We start from the raw sequence: 15,410 nt of genomic DNA, 5'->3' as shown, positions 1-15,410 counted from the left end.
ACATACTCCTTGAATGGCTCAAAAATATGCATTAGACAAAGGTTCAAAGTAACAATTGCATCAAGACCATATAGTAGATGAACTCCAAAGGGATCTCAATACTTGCACCTGATGAAAGTTCAATTCACAATGACTTGGCTTCAGAAAAGTTGACATTGGCCAAGTCCTTTTGCATAAGGAGTGTTGTCTAATTCTAAGTCCAAGTCTCAGATAAAATCCAATAGTCCACACAAACATTTTTTAGGGTTTTTGTTGTTATTATGTACATTAAGGTCCTAATACCACAAACAAAATACACAAACAAGTATATACAATCACAATATATTCACAATACATGGCTTAAGTGAGAAAAGTAAAAATGGCATTAAAATAAACAAGTTAAATGATATGAATAATGGCAAATGATAAAAGGGCTTGAATTTAAAGTGCATAAGGTAAATGACTTGAAATTAAAAGTTAGTCAAATGTTAGTTGATTAGATGTTAGTATTATTTTTGCTTTTCAATTGATTAAGTCATTCTTTGGAGAACACTCAACCCACTATTCACAAGCATGGATCCTTGAACCAAGACATCTTCCAAAGGAAGGGAAAAAGCCAAGTTTCCATATAATACCATGAAAGGGGGGAGACTAACAATCTCACTTACTAGAATGCTATGCTTTTTGGGTCAAAACTTAGCACTATGTTAAGCAATCGTAGGTCGGACAATAAATTTTTTGGTGTTAATGCATGTTAGAGATATGGTATAATGACCCATACTCGTAAAACATACCACACTTAAAAAGAAAATGGCAAAAGGATGGACCTAATCTCATTCACACTTGTGTTGGTTTATGAACCAACTAGCCTTAGGATATAGAGATATCATTGGTCAATAGAATGGATGGGATAGAATGGGATTGAAGATGAAGAGGGAGGGGAAATGAGACAAACACAAATTGGTCATGGGAGGAATTTTATCAAATTAAAATCATTCATTCATTTTGGGAGATGAAATGTACATTTTATCAATCCCCTAAATCCAATGATTTTAAATCATCAAAGTCAAATCAACCTTGACCAAGGCTCTAACACAATAGTCAAACTTCACAAGTCAATAAAAATAGCTCAACACAATTTATTCACAATTAAACAATTAAAATCAATTAAAAATGAATTAGATAAAATTATGTTTGATCAAAAACCTAAAACCTCTTCAAAAAACTAAATAAATGGCCAAGAGATTTATCATAGGTCAAACAATGTCAAAGGACCTTGAAGGTTTTTTTTATTATTTTTGGAAAGTCAAAAGTATTTTTAAATAATTAAAAATATGCACAAAAACAGTTAAATCATGAAAAATATTAATATTGATCCAAAAAATAATTTTAATTTAGAAAATAAAGTAAAGTAATTAATGAAAATATTAAAATTAATATGAATTAATGAAAATAAAGTAATTTTTGGATCAATATTAAAATTAATATGAATTAATGAAAATAAAGTAATTAAAATGAAAATTAGAAAAATCAAAAGAACTGGACCATCTGATCCCCCTAATTAATTGAGGTGGCTGATCAAATGGCCCAAAGCGCGCGTTCCATGTGGTCATCAGTCAACTGCATAGCACGCGTGGTAATCATAACCAACGCACGAGATTAAAACAAATTGGATGGATCATGTGGTTCAGAGACTTGCCAACATATTGCCGGAGCTAGAGCTCCGGTCTTCTTCTCCGGTGGACCTCACCGGACTGGTCCACCTTCAACTATCACCAAAATGAAGAAGCAAGACATGGATTTAAAGAAAAAGTGCTCAAGAGCTCGAATCTAGCCTCAATGTTGTCTAACTCCAAGTATATAGGAAGATACATGGAGTTGAATTTTGAGGATCATGATCTGAGTTGCTTCGATTTGACCTCTAAACAACTCAATCTTGTTTCCTACATTGGTAGGACTTCAAACAACCAAAAATCAACAAGAATAGTGGAGAAATAAGAGAGAATCGAAAAGTGGAAAAATCTGGAAAATCACCTTCAATGGAGCTTCAGATTGACACGATCTTGCTCTCAATTATGCTTGACCTTGCTTCAGATGCTTGATGGAATAGAAACGGATCAAGGAAAGGGATGTACTCCTGGATTTTCAATCTCAAAACAGTTGGAGACTTGAAACTTGATTTTCAAAGAAAATCTTCAAGCTTATCCGTAAGACCCCAATTTTGACCCTAAGATCCCTCATGCTATTCACATCATATACATTAGCATTGGAATCACACCTTGGCATCCTCCTCACTTTTCATTCATTGGGTTTTTTATGGGAGAGATCACCAAGCACCATGTTATTGTATCATACTTTTTATTTTATCATTTACTAACCAAAATAGCAAAAATATATCTTTGCATTTGCCTAACTCTTTTGTAGGTGAGGCACATGATCACCTTTGATCTATCAAGTTCACATATAGGGTTTAAGACCCTCATTTCTAAGATCTAAACCAATTAATGATCCATAATGTCTCTAAGGTATCACATATGACTTCCTATGATCTCCATATGTTATTTTGATCAAGAATTCTTCAAGAGTTTGGATTTGGTTTGCCTTGGAAACCCTAGTTCCTCTGGGTATCTTGAGTAACTTATTCAACAAGGTTCTTCACTAATTGATCAAATATTTAAAGGGTCAATTCAAATTTCATCATCTCATGCATATATAATCTCCCATGAGTCTCAAAAGTCAAGAGAATTACAAGCTAGCAAGGTGGTTGATGGTGGTTGACCAAATGAATTCATCTAGTCAAATTTGGGTTTCCCTACACCCTATCTCCTACAATTTTCATCATATGAAAATGATTCCAAGAGCCAAGTTACTCTAAATAACATTACAAACAACTTTAATGTTGAGGTCTAGAGCTAGTTTTGCTTGGAAGGTCTTTTTTTATGTTGAAAAAGTATAGGTCATTTTGTCTAAACCCTAATTTGAAAGTCAACTTCCCAAGGCCATAACTTGCTAAATTTCTATGATATGAAATATTTCCAAGTTTCACAATCAAATTCAAGGTGTCTGCTTCAACTTCTTTGTTTGGAAGAAGAGCTAATTCAACTTTTATGAGCATGTGCTATGACGATACATTATAGATCATTTTGGACCAATACCATTGAACAAGTGATTTTCCTCAACTTCAAAAATGCATAACTCATTCATCCCAATTCCAAATGAGGTCATATTTTTGACCATTTTTAAGGTTTTTGAAAGAGTTACAACTTTGATGAATACACATTTCTCATTTGAAGCTCACATAAAAAGTTAGCCATGATGGAATAATTAAACATATGGCTCGACACTTAGAATTTTTTTTAACATTTTGAAATTTCAAAACTTCCACCTCAAAATTCATCATGATACAAGCTCCAAATGGAAAAGTGTTCAACATAAGACTTGCTCCTCTTGATATAACCTTTCCAAAGAGTTTAAATTCATTCATTTTGGACAAGGCTTGAGGGGTCTGCGCATGGTCTGAACATGGATGCATCAATTGGCAAGGATCAATCTTCAAACATCAATACACTTTTGCCTTGCATTACATTCCATATTCAGACTCAATTACACTTGCATATGGATTTAATTGAGTAGCTTCATGGGCCTGTACACGCCCATGCAAGCATGGACTTCACTTTGCTAAATTTGGAAATATTTTGAAAGGTGCAAATAACACTTGCTTGAGCTATAAATAAGAGGACATTGGCATCAGAAATTGGACCCTTGCACGCCAGCTTTGCCTCCCACACTTGAAACCCTCACATTTGAAAGGAAAACCTGAGAAATTTCATTTGAAATTTGAGTTTGAATATCATTGTTTGGAGATTCAAAAACTCCAGGATCCAAAGCCTTGTATCAATCCTAAACTACTTCTGCAAGCTTCTTGAGCAAGATCAAAGACGAATTGAAGCAAGAGAGATCAAGTTCTGCACAACATTGAAGGTATTTTTCCAGATTTTTCTTCTCTTCAATTCTCTCTCAATTCTCATCATTTCTCTTAGATCCTTAGTTGTCTGAAGTCCTACCAATGTAGGAAAGAAGATTAAGTTGCTTTGATGTTAAATCGAAGCAACTCAGTTCATGTACCTCAAATTTCAACTCCATGTATCTCTCAATATACTTGGAGTTAGGTTGAATTGAGGTGAGATTCGTGCTCAGTGCCTTTTTTTCTTTAAGATCATGTCCTTCTTTTTCATTTTTGTGATGGTGATGAGAGAACCAGCCCGACCAAGGTCATCAGAGAAGATGACCGGTGGTTTGCTCCGGCGGTGTGTGTCAAGAGCCACATGATCAAGCCTTTGTGTTCCTTTTGGTTACCAGCAGTGTGGCGCGCTGACTAGTGTACACCATGCAACATGCGTTTTCATCCACTTGATCTGCCACCTCAATTAACGAGGGAGATCAAGTGGTCCACGTTTTTTCAGATTAATTGATTTTCATTTTATTTGTTTTATTTTCATTAATTCATATTAAATTTAATATTGATCCAAAAAATATGAGAGTTTCACCAAAAAAATTTAAATAAAATCCTCTTTCAAAATTTTTTGAATTAAAATTATTTTTTGGATCATTATTAATATTTTTCATGATTTAATTGATTTTATGAATATTTTTAATTGTTTAAAAATACTTTTAAGTTTTCAAAAAGTCTGAAATTTTTTCTCCAAGGTCCTTTGACCCTGTTTGACCTATGATAAATCTCATGGCCATTTCTTTGGTGTTTTAACGAGGTTTTAGGAAATTAACCAACCATAATTTAATTTAATGCATATTTTTATTATTTTTAATTGTTTAAATATCAAATTAATTGTGTAGAGACATTTTTATTGACTTTGTGAGTTTGACTTGTGTTGTTGGCCCTTGGTTAAGGTTGCTTTGACTTTGCTAGGTTAAGATCATTGGATTTATTGGATTGATGGAATGTACATTCAATCTCCCAAAATGAATGAATGATCTTAATTTGGTAAAAGTCCTCCTTTGACCAATTTGTGTTTGATCCATTCCCCTTCCCTCTTCATCTTATTCCCCTTCTTTATCCATTCATGTCATGGACCTATGATATCTCTATATCCTAAGGCTAATTGATTTCAAAATCAACATGAGTATAGATGAGATTAGGTCCCCCACTTTGCATATTCTCTTTGTGTGTGGTATATTTCATGAGCATAGTTGATTATACTGTGTCTCTAACATGAATTAACACCAAAATTATATTGCCCGACCTCAAATAGTTGTGACTTCTACATAAGTCCAATTACGATTGCTTAACATATCGCTAAATTTTGACACACAAAAGGCATATCATTCTAGTTAGTGAGATTGTAAGTCTCCCCTCTTTCATTTTATTGTGTGGAAACTTTGCCTTTTTTCCTTCCTTTAGAAGATGACTTGGTTCAAGGATCCATGCTTGTGATAAGTGGGTTGAGTGTTCTCCAAAGAATGACTTAAACAAAAGCAAAGCAAAAGCAATACTAACTTCTAATTCACTAATAACTAACATTTAATTTCAAGTCATTTACTTTTAATGCACTTTAGTTTTTAAGCCTTATTCATTTGCCATTACTCATACCATTCAAGTTGTTTACTTTTATGTCATTTTCACTTTGTCCACTTGAACCATGTTTTGTGTTATATTGTGTTTGCATATACTTGTTTGATTGTGTGGTCTATTGGTTTGACCTGAGACTATTGGACTTAGAATTTAGGTAACACTCCCTATGAAAAAGACTTGGCCAATGCAAACTTTCATGAAACCAAGTGCTTGTGAAGTGAACATTCATCTGATACAACTTTGAAGATCCATTTGAGTTCGTCTGAATATGATCATTGTGAAGCTGTTATTTTGAACTTGTGACTTATGCCATCTTTGAAGTCACCTGACACATGGGAAAATTTTGGAGAAGATCACGAAGTTGCTAAGCTTTGATGTGGCAATCTTTATTTGATTCCTTGCTCTTCAACTTGCTATTTTGGGTATTGTTTGTTGCCTGATTCTAAGGTACAAGGGAAAGTTGGGTTTCTATATGACATTCTTGTCTATAATTAATTAATTCTTTTCTCATCCCTCCATTCTATTTATTGCAAACATCATTTGTACAAAACCACATATGCACACAAAAAAGGGCTCCCTAGTGTAAGACCCTAATTTTGACCCTAAGATCCCTCATGGCATCATGTTATTGCACAAGTGCATTGCCTCAAGGATCATAGCATGTTTGGCTCCTTAACCCTAGGGAATTGTTTGAGTGTCTTGAGATCACCAAGCATGCTTGTATTGTATATTATTGCATTTCTTATTTGATTACTAACCAAAAGCACAAAAATATGTCACTAACTCTTTTTGTTTTGAAGCTCAAATGATCATGTGCTCCCCAATGCTCCTAGGAGGCTCCTAAGCCCAATGCAATGGCTAGATAAAGATTAGAAAAAGCATGACAATAGTCCAAAAATTTCTTAATCATCATATATGTCTCCCAAGTATCTCAATTTTCCAATTCGATCAAGATAACCCAAAGGGCTTGAAGATTGTTTCCCAAGGAAACCCTAATTTCACTGTGCTTTGACTGTGCCTTGCCCATGAAGCAATCTCAACCTCTGATCAAATTTAATCAAGGGAAGTTATTTCATTCATCATTTTATGAATATATGAGCCTATTTGAGGCCCCTCAATCATTTACTCATCAATATTAGAAGTTTGGCCTTGAAAAGTTTACCAGTCAAGTCATCTAACTAAGCTGAGGTTCAATGAGATATACTTTTTGATGTGTTTGTCAAATGAAGATGACCCCAAGAGAAACAATGTTCCTAAGAACTATATGAACAATGTTAATGTTCATAAAAAATCCATTTGAAACTTGTAAGGTTATCATTCATTTCAAAACATTATAGGTCATTTTGACTGAAACCCTAATTTTGGGTCAATTTACCAAGGGGATAACTTCCTTATTTTTTGTGATTTTAAGGTGAGACAAAATGCATTGGAAAGCTTGAGATGTATTCTTAAAATGTTATGTGGGACAAAATTTGACAATCCTAAAATAAATACATGTGATAATGCAAAACATTATAGGTCATCTTGGACCTCATTCATTGAATTTGAAAAAGTACCCAACTTCAAATGCCCATTACTTTGTCATAGAAAATCCAAATGATGAAAACTTTGAGTCTAGATTGATCATATTGAAAAGATATACAACTTGGATGTTGGAGATTTTTTCATTTGAAGCTTGTATCATGAGGACAAGGGGGTTTTATCAAGCTTACTTTTGGTGAACTTTTTCAAAATGATTTCAATATGTTTTGTACTTGAATTTTCCCAGCCAGGTTTCATCAATTTTCACATGTGAAATGATTTTTTGCCCAACATGACTTTTGTTCCTTATTTCAAGGGCTTTCCAACCATTACTCACAATTCTCATTTGGATCTACCATTTGGGAGATTCGAATTTCGTTTCATTTATGTAAATTTTGGTATTTTATGCTAAAACTTGAATTGCAAGCATGCTTCAATCCAATGCACACCACCAAATTCCTTTCATGTGATATCAGCTAGCTTCTGGAGTCATCCATGGGCCTTCTACACGTCCACAAAGGCCCATGCAATCCAAAATTCAAACTCCATGCACATGAGAGAAACGTGTGATCAGCCACATTCAATTATAAATAGAGGCTTCATGAGCTTCATTTGAAAAACCTTTTGGAGATCCCAAGTGCTGCAAAACTGAAACCATTGCCCTCACCAAAAGAATCACTCATAATTTTTCATACTTTCGAGCTTGAAATTCAGCATCATTAGCTGAGTTTTGAAGCCAGATTCCTTAGCCTATCACTTCCATTACACTCAAGGATCAAAGAGGAGCAAGGATCTTGGAGAATTCGTGGCCAGAAGTTCATCAATTTGAAGGTATCCATTCAAACTTTTTGGATCTGAAACTCCTAATTTAATGTAGTTTGCTTGTATTTCTGTGGTTCTCTGAAGTCCTCATACTTGAGGCAAGATGTTGATGCATTCAATTTTCCATTTCATGAGCAATCTTTGTGGACACCATGATTTTCTCCTTCATATTTCTCTCAATATAGGAAGACTGAAGGAAATTCATTGGTACAATGATGATCTATATCACAAGAGCTTTATTTCCATGGCCTTGTTTTTCATTTTCATTAAGTTTCATTTCTCTACAACTTTTGGCCGGAATTTGTTGCTTCGCCGGAGAAGACAGTGGTTTCCACCACCACCACCATGTGTGCTTGCTCCTGGCCGTTGGATCTTGCTTCCACGATCTAATCTTGTTCATTCATTTTAAATACTTCATTTAATTCGTTTTGTGGCGCGTTTGACTTGAGTGCACCGTGTGTCCTCAAATCTGGACCATACACAAGTGCCACGTCAATTAATGAAGCACATCATGTGGCTCAGGCTTTTTCGCTTATTTTCATTTTCCATTTATTTTCTTTTAATTCATTTCATCTTCATTAATTCATTAAAAATTCATTTGAAGTCAGAAAAATATGAGACAAATTCCAAAAAATTTCTTGAAAAATCTAGTTTCATATTATGATTTTTAATTATTTTTGTGACTTCATTTGATATTTTTTATGAATTACTTGGTTTTTAATGATTTTAATTCATTTAAAAATACTTTTTGACTTTTAAAAAATACAAAAATATTTTCATAGCATCTATGGATCATGATAAGTCAATGAAAAATAGTCTCAACAATTTCTTGCTTGTTTTGATATTATTTGAGATTTTAATTCATATTATGCTATTTTTAATTGTTTTTAATTGGTTTTAATTACTTTCTGATTTCAAAAATTGGTGAGGAAATTAGTCAAAGTTTGTTTGACTATGTTGAACCTATGAGAATTTAATTGGACTTGTTGAAGTTGTTTTGAATTGAATTTGAGGTTCAACTTTATTTGTTTATTTTTTATTTGTATTTTATTTTAATTCAAAAAATACCAAAAAAATATCATTGATTTCTTGACTTGTTATCTTCATTTCTCTTCTGTTTGGTATTGATTGAGGTTGAATTGATTCAACTTTGGTCAAATTCATTGTATCTTGAGGTTTGAAAATCCTTAAGGATCATCACCTAGAAAGATGAATGAATTTGATCAAGGATGAGTTATCCCTTAATCAATTGGGATTGTTTGTTAACTTCTTACCCCTTCCCTTTCATCTTCATCCCTTTCTTTCCTTCAATGGCCAATGAGTTAAAGTTTTGAAGTTGGTCTTGACAAATAGGAAGCTTAACCTTCTTTGATCCAAACCAAACTCAACTTGATCCACGATCAAGTGAGTTATTTTGTGTCAAAGATAGGTTACTTCTTGTTCAAGCAAATAACCAGAAGTCAATACAAGGCCCTTCCCCTTTTGTTTGGCATGGCAAGTTTATGGAGCTTGGCTTATTAGTCATGCTCTCTATAACAATCTTTAATGTTTGATACAAAAGAAGAGTAATGTATAAATCTATTTCTACAACTCATTCACTACTTGAAAGTATATTTTAAGTCAAGACTTGAATAATCTTTCTCAACAACCACTCAAATCTAAATATTCAAAATAGGGCAAAAATATCATTCAATACATCAATAACCTTTTATCATATACAAGAGTCAAATGGAATACATAAACAAATAGGAATAGCTACTACCTCCAATCTTGACAAAATGGGGTTTAGCTCCTCATCATCATTTTGGACAGCAAAATGCAATAGCAAACTAAACTCTATTTTTCTTCTACAATGTGTGAATCATTTCTATTTTTTTCATTCTGTTTTTTAAAGAGTTCCACATTTCCTAAAATGTTCATTTTCATCTAAAACTGAAAAGCACTCTAAAAATGATACAAAACTATCACACTAAAGTTGGGTTGAAAACAGAACACTTGGCCCAAACAAAATGCTTGCTGGTTTCGCAAGGTTCGCGGCGCCATCCCTGGTCGCGGCGCGAATTGAAGCAATTTCAGCTTCCTTGCCTTGCAAGCTTCATTTAACAATTCTCCCAAGTGTTATTCTTCCAAATTATGCTTCCAAATTGCCATTGAAACTTCTTCCAAATTATGCTTATGCACTCCAATGCTCTCTTGTCCAAAAACTCTACAAAACTAACAAATACGTGAAATATCTACTTAAAACATAATCACTTAAACTTAATTGCATTTATACAAAATTGTGAGGATAAAAGTGTGTAATTCAATCAGAAAATGGTAAAAGGGACCAATAAAAATATATGAAAAGTAGTACTAATTGGTCCCTAACAACTCTCCCCAACTTATCATTTTGTTTGTCCCTAAACAAAAGTTTTCACCACAACATCCATAGTAATGAAATAATAGATTGAAACAAGGATTAACCAAGGAAATTCAAATGGTTCAAAAGTGTATGGCACTTTCTGAATCCACCTATCTCAATGCTAGACAAAACATGAATAAGAGCAATGGTTGGGTGCAAATATCATACCAAGGAATTCACAGCAATACATGTCAAGATTGAATCAAACTTACACACACATCATAATAATGATGAATAAATATGAAGGTTTACTTTCACTCATCCAAACAATTAAATCAACAACACCTCGAATCATGCGGTCATCAAAGCAAATACTAAATCATGTGAAAAATGAGAATCAAGAGGTCTTTCAAAGGTTGTAATGTAGCTTGGGTTAAAAGAAAGGTTATGGTTAAGAGAAAATTCAACAAAAATGCCTATCCTAAGGGAGCATTCCCATAAATTCAACTCAACAACAATTTTCGTTTCTTTGACCCCAATCTTTCTTCTTTTCTTATTTTTCACATCAACACAATCATGAGCTTTTTCTTTGTTTTTTCTTTCTTTTCTTTTTCTTTGCCCCATAGTTTCAAAGGTGATTTCTTTTTCTTGTTTCTTTTCACATTTTCACCCTTTTATAAAACATCACTTTTCCAAGTTTCTAATCAACTCTTCTAATTTACTCTCCCCAACTTTAGATTTCAAGACCAAATTTATTCAATAATACTCCCTAGTTAGACATAGGCGAAAGGCAAAATTTGCAAACAAACTCGATTTGAAGGTTCAATTGAAACGAAAGAAATTAGGATTCATTTATTCACAAAATTTTCAATTGACTTTACACTTATCAATCAAATGAATCCTAAAACAAGCTCAAAGGGGGTTAACTAAGGATCATTCCTCACAAGGTTAGTTGATTCAAAACGTTTTAGCCAAGTGGTTTTTCTCCATAACAAACAATGCCTCTATCATTTTCACAATTTTCACAAAAATATATTAATGCATGATTTAGCATGATAAGAATGAATTGAAATAATGTTTGGTTTCCCGCATTTAGTATACAATGGAAAGCTACCTCACAATTTGTTAAGTTCTATTTTGATTCAAAAATGACATGTATCTCAAGGAATTTATGATATGGAATTTGCAACACACCATCAAACTACTCATGTTAAGTCTAGAAAGCGATTAAGGTGTACCTTGAAATGCCGACACCAATTCTTATCATCACCACTCGAAGTGTCCTATGCTTCCTTCCTCGTAAGCATTACTTGGTTGCTTCCAGCTTAACTTAAGAATAAGAAAAATTAAACAAACAAATGGGGGCATACCATATTCATTGTAACACACAATTAAATCTCACAAAATATCCATGCAATTAACAAAACAAATTAACAAACCAAATTTTATGGTGAAACTAGAGCCACCAAAAGTACAATCATAATTAAACAAAAACAATAATAATAAAAAAAACTCAAAATAAAAATCTACTACAACTCAAACAAACTCCTCAATCTTCCACATCATGGCCACCACCTACTGATCCAAGGACATCCTCCATCTCATCATCATGGGTCGCACCACCACCTCCTGCACCCCCCATAAATGCTGGCCTGCCCTCAGGCCAATTAGCATAAGCAGCATACTCCGCCTGGGACGGAAACGTGCGGGCTTCAGGCGCAAGAAAGGTGTTCTGAAATTGCTGTTGCATAGCATCAAAAATGAATGATTGAGACCTCCTAGAAGCCTCAAAACTCTCACAGCAATAGGTAGCGAACGCCATCTGATCAAATGTTGGCGTACTGCGGGCTCGGGGTCTAGAGGAAGAAGTGCCAGCTCCTTCAGCTTTGTCCATCTGGCTCTGGCAAAACCTGTTCAGATAAGCATCATTAATTATACTGGTGATAGGCAAGTGTACCTCATCCGGAATGGGAACATTCGCCCTTCGGCAAAGTCCCATAATCAGCCCCGGATATGTTAGAACACCAGCCTTCCAACCGAACTTGGTCCCACTAGTATCAACCTTGCGCATTTCCCCCGCAATGATGGATTCCACATCTACTGATTTACCAATCATGATGTAGTACAATAAGCATCCGACATCCAATGGAATGGTGGTGCTATGGCTCCTTGGCCGAATATTATTCAATAGAAGCACCAAATAGGCCCTTGCTTCTAAGTTCAAACTCTCCCACTTCCACGACTTCGGGAATCCCTGATCATTCAAATCATAAGTCCTTCCTTCAAGGCATAGATGAGCACTCACGGTAGGAAGGTCCCAATCGTTGGCCATTTCTTTGGCACGGTACTCGCACCGTCCATTCTCCGCCAAAATGAGAGGATTACCCAAATAGGCATTGATCGCGTCCCTATTGAAGGAAATGATCTTTCCCCTCACTCTTGTTTGATAGTGAAATGCCACTCCCTCCTCCAGCTGAAGAGCATTGGCGTAGAACTCACGCACAATGTCATAATTTATCTCTGGCTCCGACTCACAAACCTTGTTCCATTTTCTTCTTTCAAAATTCGACACCAGCTTCCTATAAGTTCCACCCGGTGACAAGCGGATGAATCTTTCCGGTTGAATGGTCCGTTTGATCAATTTTTCGAATCTCTCCTCATGCTCATCACTAGTGAATCGTCGCACGGATCGAGAAGGACCGGAGCTCGTGGTTTTGGTACGTTTTGACATCTGCAACAAAATTAGAAACAACCATACAAAAGCCATAAGAGAAGTTAGCATTCAAAATCAAAAATCATGAAATTGAAATTTCCCAGTTCGCGGCGCGATGGCCCTTTCGCGTCGCGAACCCTGCGAACCACGAAAGTAACAGCAGCCTCTAGGGTTCCTACTGCTCACGACTTTTATCAATCATAACCACAATCCTTTACCCAATCCTAATTTGAATCCTCTATAGACATGCAAGGCTATTTTCAGCATCTACATCATTTTCTAGCAAAACCCTATTTCACCTAAATAAGGAACAAAAAGGAAAGGGAAGAGAGATTACGCATACCTTTGTTGAGGATTGACTTGATTCTTGTTAAAAGTTTGGGATTTTTTTTTGAAATGGAGAGGATTAATTTTGATTTTGGAAGTGGGATAGTGAGAGTGATGAAGAAAAGTGTGAATTTGTAAAATGTAAATAAAATGGAAATAACACAAAACAAAACTTAAAAGGTTCTGCCACGCTTAGTTCACGGAGCAAACTTTGTTCGCGGTGCCAACGTGAATTTTTCCATTCAGTTCGCGAGGCGAAGGATGTTCGCGGGGCGAACTGAAGGAAATTTTTAAAAATTGTTTGGCATTGGACAAAACTCATTTTTCACACAAAAAGAAACAAAACAGAATACATTAACAATTGAATTGACAAAACTAAATGCAAACTTACGATGTTGGGTTGCCTCCCAACAAGCGCTTTGTTTAACGTCGTTTTGAGCTCGACAGTTCAATGATCTTCACGGTCCGGCTATGGGTGCGGTGACTAACTTTTCTTTCGACTCAAGGAATGCTTTTAGACACGACTCATCGAAAAGAAATTGCGTACCTTTGTTGAGCAAATTACTCAAGGGCTTTGCTATCTTTGAGAAGTCCTTGATGAATCTTCGATAAAATCCGATACCACCCTTTTTTGGAACTACTTTCACCGGACTCACCCATTCACTATCTGAGATAGGACAAATCATTCCGGCCTCCAAGAGTTTGACAACTTCTTTTCTCACCACTTCTTTCATTGATGGATTTAAGCGCCTTTGAGGTTGTGCAACGGGTTTGAAATTTTCTTCCATCATGATCTTATGCATACAATAGGTCGGACTAATACCCTTCAAGTCGGATAATACCCACCCTATTGCACCTTCATTCTTTTTCAGCACTTGTATCAATTTATGCTCCTCTTTTGTGGACAAGGTATTGCTAATGATCACCGGTTTAGTACAATCATCACCAAGGAACACATACTTGAAGTGTGAAGGTAGCATCTTCAACTCTAGTTTTGGCTCTTCCACTTTCTTTTTCACATCCAAGTCTTCATTTGTCTCCTCATGATAATCAATCTCTCCACAAGACTCCAATTCATGCAAAATTGCTTCAATCTCTTTTTCTTCGTTTTCGGTCAAAGCATTGTAAGCTCCGATAAGAGATCTTTCTAACGAATTAGAAACATGAACTTGGTTTGCAACTTCCACTATTTCCTCCTCGGTGGCATCGATTCGGAAAGAATCATACTTGTCATTAGGATGCTTCATGGCTTCAAAAAGATTGAAAGTTACCTCTTCATCTTGCACTCTTACTTTCATGAGTCCATCATCAATGTCAATCATCATTCGGGCTGTTTTCATGAATGGTCTTCCAAGAATTAGAGGGACATCACGATCCTCATCCGTGTCCACTATCACAAAATCTACCGGAAACAAGAATTTGTCCACCTTCACTAGCATATCTTGAGCAACTCCATATGGTGAAGTGGTAGACTTATCGGCTAGTTGTAAAGTCATCCTTATAGATTTAATCTCAACATTCCCCAATCTTTTAACAATTAATAAGTGGATTAAATTGATGCTAGACTTATCGGCTAGTTGTAAAGTCACGCCTTTGTCTCCTTTCTTCTTCTTTCTTGGCTCAACTTATTTCTTCATTTCCACTTCACCCTGCTGCTTTGCTGACCCTTGCTGTTTCTGCTCTTTTCGCGGCGCGAAGGGATATCGCGGCGCGAACTGAACAATTTCTGCCACTTTCTCCTTTTCACAATCCACATCCTCATTTTCATGTACAACATCCATATCATTCTCTACTGTAATCTCCTCACTTTTTCCACTTGTCAACTCTTTACCGATTCTGGTAACAATTACTTTACAATGCTCCTTTGGATTGGTTTGAGTGTTAGCGGAGAATGAAGAGCCCGCGTGTTGTTGCGACAATTGCTTCGCAAGTTGGCCTACTTGATTCTCCAAATTCTTGATAGCCGCCTCATTACTCTTTTGGTTATCCATGGAGGCTTGCATGAATTGTTGGAGAGTGTCTTCTAACTTTGAATTTCCTCCTTGCGATTGTTGTCCTTGAGAATTTGGGTGTTGATAAGGACTTTGTTGCTGAAAATTTTGGTTGTTGAACCTTGA

Source organism: Lathyrus oleraceus, chromosome 6 (genome assembly GCF_024323335.1).
Source record: "Lathyrus oleraceus cultivar Zhongwan6 chromosome 6, CAAS_Psat_ZW6_1.0, whole genome shotgun sequence".
NCBI lineage: Eukaryota > Viridiplantae > Streptophyta > Magnoliopsida > Fabales > Fabaceae > Lathyrus > Lathyrus oleraceus.
This window is presented reverse-complemented; position numbering follows the sequence as displayed.